The sequence below is a fragment of the Ipomoea triloba genome, chromosome 1 (assembly GCF_003576645.1).
Source record: "Ipomoea triloba cultivar NCNSP0323 chromosome 1, ASM357664v1".
Taxonomy (NCBI): Eukaryota; Viridiplantae; Streptophyta; class Magnoliopsida; order Solanales; family Convolvulaceae; genus Ipomoea; species Ipomoea triloba.
Window position 1 is genome coordinate 24,075,134 of NC_044916.1, and position 6,000 is coordinate 24,081,133.

Here is a 6,000-nt window from a genome sequence, read left to right on the forward strand (position 1 = left end):
CTTTGTCAAGTCCATATACTTTCTCCTCAAGCTCAACACCATCAAAACCTTTCAAAGTGCACGAATTGATAGAGCTTTGCAAAGATTGGCACATTAGAGCACATAGCACCATAAATTAACCACAAAAAGGTACCAAATAACACAATTCCACCCCTTTATTAGACCCTCAACCTAGGTATCTTTGGCACCTATTAAGCAGCAACAATAACTATAATGAAGGATCATCGAAAGTGATATATGCGCTTCCTTTATTTGTGTTTTCAAATTTAATGCACGTAAAGGTTGCGAGGAATTTAGGCAATGATGATGGAAAGAAGCTTTAATAGTGAAGAGTAATTGACAAATATAATCTCATGAAAACTAGGCTTATTAATAGAATTTGTAATTATATAAATTCAGGGACAAAATGTGACATACTATTGACAATTGAAGGATTAAGTTTGTTCAAATCAATAGACAGGGACCAAATTTACAAAAGTAAAACAATTCAGGAGTCATAAACGTCGTTTTCCCTATATGTGTGTGTGTGTGTGTGTGTGTGTGTGTGTGTGTATACACGTATATATATATATGTATGTATACATATATATATACGTATATAAAGAGAATGAAATGAATTGGATAAATACCCTTATATTATATATTTTCTATTATCTATTTTTCTATTTAAAAAAAGGATTCCTTTTCCTGATATAGTTGGAAGCTCCTATAACCTAAACTTAAGAAATTGAATCCAAAATGAAAAACCAGCTATCGGAATCGAACCGATGACCATCGCATTACAAATGCGATTCTCTAACCCCTGAGCTAAGCGGGCCCCCATCACATAAATTTTATATGCACAGGAATTCAATATCAATAAACCTTGGGAATCTTGGTTATGTATACATATATGTATACGTGTGTATATGTGTGTGTGTATATATATATATATATATATATATATATATATATATATATATATAATCCTAATCATATAAGAACCATTCAAATCATTGATTTGCAAGATCTGATGGATGATAAATCAAGTAAAAAATAAGCGGAGTCATTTTCATAAATATTACAAAATTTTAAAATGAGCGGGATCATTTTCATAAATATTTTAACATTTTATTTATTTTTAATCGTTAGATCTACTAGATCAATGGTTTGGATTTGTCCACAGGTTCTCACCTGATTATGGACACACACACACACACACACACACACACATATATAGGGGTATTGGATCATATGAGAACAATTTTGTAGGAGAAAACTAAGAACTAATCACAACCTAACATCTGGAAAAATTGAACGCACCAAATCAAATTTTTAAAAAAAAAAAGTGGTGGCAGTTTCGTAATTATCACCAATTTTACTATGCAAATGTGAACACTAAAATCTGCTATTTAGTATTAACGTTTTGCACATTTAGTGTTAACATTTTGCATATTTAGTATTAAAAGTTTGCACTTGCAAAAATGCGAAAGTACATTGCAATTAGGATTTCAATTTTATAATTTTATGACCGAGTTTTTTTATTTTATTTGGTCCAGTGGTTCACTTTTTAATCCTTAAGGTCTAACACTTACAATTTAGATTTAAAATTTAGCTTTTTCATTGATTTTATAGAATTTGCTAGGTTTGCATGTTTAGCTTTTTGGTGTTGAGATTTTAATTTGTTAGAGGGTTTTAAGATTTGTTCATAATTATTATTATTTCATTTGATGTAGGCTAAAGTGTCATCGTGCACCATGAACCATTCCCGATTATTCATGCCGCACTCTCATCTTTTAAAATGTATATTTAGATCTATAAACCATTATTTTTTTCCGCCTAGAACTTTTTATAAGTTTCCTACAGGTTACCAGTAATCTCATGCTTACGTGGAATTTTTTATTATTTTATTTTTTTTTATTTTTCTTCTTTGTTTTTTTTTTCCCGCTAGTACACGACTTATTCTCTGATGTTCATCAACTTTGACGGGACGATTTTCCTAGGAACTGTTGTGCGTGGCGGAGCAAAATGAGGCGGAGTTTGCGGCTCCGGCGAACCTTGCTGGAGTTGAGCGCTGCCGGTCTTGATCAATATAGAACTCTGCTCGGCAACAGCTGTTGGAATCTCACCACAACAGCAATACAACCGTTTTTTACTTTTTGGAATCACACCACAACAGCAATCACACACCACAACTCTGTTCCACCGTTTTTAAGTTGGGTGATTGACAACTTCTTTCTCATTTCTTCTTCTATTTCTTCAATTGTTCGACATGGGGAAAAACAAACTATAAGAAAGAAAGCATAGGTTGCATTAATGTTAGCAGTACCTAAACCCTAAAGGAAAACTTGCAACAACCCTAAATTCAAAAGGCTACTCAAAGCAACCTTTTCAATTAGCTTTTTGAGAAAAGAAATTATACCAAACAGCCATAGTTAACAGCTATTTTATCAAACAACTTTCTACAATCAGCCAATGTTATCAACTAATCATACCTTCTAACCCAAACAGCCAACCCAATCAGCCAACAACCATTTACCAAACAGGACCATAATCTCATGCATGTAATTGTTCATATTATTCTATGCTATATTATTGTATCCGTGCATAATAATTACCATTACATTACTAATAACAATTTATTACCAATTATAATTAATATTATTCATATTCGATCAATCTATCATTATAATTACCATAATTACTAATAATCAATTATAATTAATATTATTCTATCATAATAATAATTACCATATTACTAAAATACTTTTACGTTTGGGTGGAAAAATTTTGGAGGAGGATAATGCTTTTATATATAGTATAGATATAGATTTATATATATATATATAGATAGTATAGATATAGAAGTATAGATAAATTACATTTTGGGGTATACCAAGAATATTTTTTTTTAATACCTACCCTACCTTTCAAAATTTTCTTTTTTGACAACAACCTTTCAAAATTTGTCAAATCTTCCCTAGCTTGTTTCACCTCTCCAACATCGTCTCCGTCTCGTTCGTGCCGTCGCCGAGCTTCAGCCATCACCGTCGGAGAAGGAGCTGCTGCCCGCTGCAGCCTCAGCCATCGCCGAGCTTCAGCCGTCGCCGAGCTTCAGCCGTCGCCTCCGTCGCGCCATGGTCCTCCCGTAGCTACCGTCGCGGAGCATCGCAGCCATCACCGCTGGAGAAGGAGATGCTGCCCGCTGCCGCTTAGCCATGGCCTCCGTCGCTACAAAAGTCGACGTTGTGACATTGCCCTCCAATAGCTGCTGCCGTCACCGAGCGTCGCAGCCATCCCCGCCGGAGGAAGAGCTACTGCCCGCTGCCGTTGAATGTTACGGAGTACTTTTTTTTTTTTTTTTTTTTTTCAAATTCTATATAAATTTTTCGAATTTTAAATATATTTTTCGAATTTGATTAGATTATTATTATTAAATATATGATTAGTTAGTATATTAATGTTGAATTTAGGATTACTATATTACTGTTGAATTTAGGGTTACTATATTGATGTTGAATTTAGGGTTACTATATTGATATTGAATTTAGGGTTACTATATTATTGTTGAATTTAGGGTTAGTATATTGATGTTGAATTTAGGGTTAGTATATTAATGTTGAATTTAGTATTATTGAGACAGTCACTGGTGATGAGAGTGCATAGTAAATGTATCCTAGATATAGTCTTCCTACTGTACATGCCATCTGATGTTGAATACTGGCTGGTTGGATTTGTCTATTACTTATCTTAATCCATTCACTTTGTTGAATATCTTAAAACTATGGTCTCTTAGTGCCTGCATATTGCAGTTAGATCAATAGTAGATACTATTGAAATCAGTTCTTATCAAGAACTGAAGGAATCCAGAGATAGATCTCATCCTTAGAATGCGAGGAAGGGACTTGTACCAGGTATACATTGAGGAAAGACAGGTCCAGATAAAAGTTGTTGACCAGTGGTTCTATTATCATTTCTTCATTCCCTAAATATTGTTTCAAGCTAACTATAAGGCAAGTCTTGAAGTATTTTTTAAAATGTTCAATAGTTCTGTAATGACTAATGAGTTTGCTGTACCAAAGGAGAAGCTGGAGCATTTCAGAAATGTCACTTCTCAAGATATAATTTGTTCCCAGGTCTGCAACATTATATTCACTTGCTATGGTGTCTATAGTTTGTGCCAATTGCCATCAAATGCAGTCTCTAATGGACCTTTCTCTATCATGCAGAAGTCTGATGGAAGTGCACCTATGCTAAAGGAGGAAGTCAGGAAGATATAGTTGTAACTAATGTCAAAATTTATTTGACTCGTGGAAGAAAAAAATCTGCTTGAATGGTATGTACAGTAGGAACTAGGAAGACCATATCTAGGATACATTTACTATGCACTCTCATCACCAATGATTGTCTCATACTTCACTTCTAATTTAGTATATTAATATTTTATTTACCATTCAAGTTTCTACTTCCCACAATCAAGCTGCTTTTGTGACCCAGTTTGGAGAGGTAAATATGATCCATATTTAGCTATTTCTTCTTATATGTAGGACCGGGTATTAGCTCATGGAATACTTGTTCATATCATCATTGACAGCTTGTGTTGTGAGTTCCTTTATTTAACTCCATTGGATATTGAGTTTACATATGCAGAGTATGTCAGTTTTTTCATTTTTCGAACTTGATGGTGGTTTCTATATATTTATACTATGTTTTATTCTTCTTTTTGGGTATTATATTTGCTGTTTCAAAGGACTAATTTATACTTCTGGTCTGAATAGTAGAAAAAGTATTTTATACTTTCATCAGAGTCAAAGATGATAAAAGTTCTATTTTTTTTTTGGAAATTATGGTGTTGGTTGAAATATGAGACAGCCAGATGCCTAGATGGGGCATAGTTTAGGGATAAATCTTGATTAATCCTTTTTTCTGTGTCACTAATGTTATTTGCAATTTGTGTAGGTATTCACTTGTGGAAATAACACATCCTTCTGTTGTGGGCACAGTGAATTGTTGATTATATTTTGAAGTAGATGATGAATTGTTGTGTATTTTGAAATACTTATGTGTAGAAGATGATTGTATTAATGAATTGATGCTTTTGCATTTATGGAGTTGATTAAATTGTTATTGTTATATTATGTTTAAAATCAAAGCAGGTTTAAAACCGTTGTAATTATGAATAAAGACAAAATTTTAACCATTGTCTTTGATTATATAAAACAACGGTTAAAAATCGTTGTATATGCGTGTGTTTTAAAACAACAATGGTTTTAATAATACTCAATAGACAATGAGTTTTAATCGTTCTCTATTGAGTGTTGTGAAACCATGGTTCTATATAAGACTGCGGTTAAAAATTATTGTCTGAGCATGACTTTTCAATAATACTAGTTTCAACATTTAATAGACAATAATTTTTAACCGTTATCTATATACGGGACTTACAATAATATTGGTTTTAACAATAGAACTTTTACCTAATAGATACCGATTTTAACCGTTTTTCTTATAGTGTGAAAGGCAGAGTTGTCTCATTGAGTGTGCCAAAATATGTAAATGCGAAAACTTGAATTGTATATATATACTAGCAATTTCCCCGTGTGATGCACGGACTTAAATTTTATATTTTTGTTATTGATAGATATCAATTGTATTATATGAATGTATTTGTATTTGTTAATAAGTAATGTTAGTACAACATTAAAATAAAATGAGTAAAATATTTTATTTACAACTTATTGAATACTTCTTTATAAACTACATCACACAAGTCAACTTAGCAGTACTATCTCTCATTACAAATCATAAACTTGAGTTCCTTAGAATTATTGACTCTATATGCTGCTACGTATAACTGTCCGTGTACAAACATTGATTTTTTTTTAATAGCAGTCCTAATGAATGATCAAGTTTCTTAACAACATCACCGGAGAGTGTACTTTTAGCGTCAGTGAATGGTTTGGAATACCTGACTATTGCAGCAATCGAATCATCCCCACATTGTAATATATTATTATTATT

General features: G+C 32.5%; 1 long non-coding RNA gene and 1 other non-coding gene across 2 annotated transcripts; one reads left to right on the top strand and one right to left on the bottom strand.

Moving 5' to 3' along the window:
- Positions 1-744: 744 nt before the first annotated feature.
- TRNAT-UGU lies at positions 745-817 on the bottom strand. The gene has a single exon. It is a non-coding gene; the product is annotated as a tRNA-Thr (tRNA).
- A 2,531-nt stretch (positions 818-3,348) lies between these two features.
- Positions 3,349-5,112, top strand: LOC116015004. Its single transcript, XR_004097522.1, has 4 exons — positions 3,349-4,115; positions 4,209-4,315; positions 4,527-4,581; positions 4,939-5,112. It is a non-coding gene; the product is annotated as an uncharacterized LOC116015004 (long non-coding RNA).
- Positions 5,113-6,000: the final 888 nt, after the last annotated feature.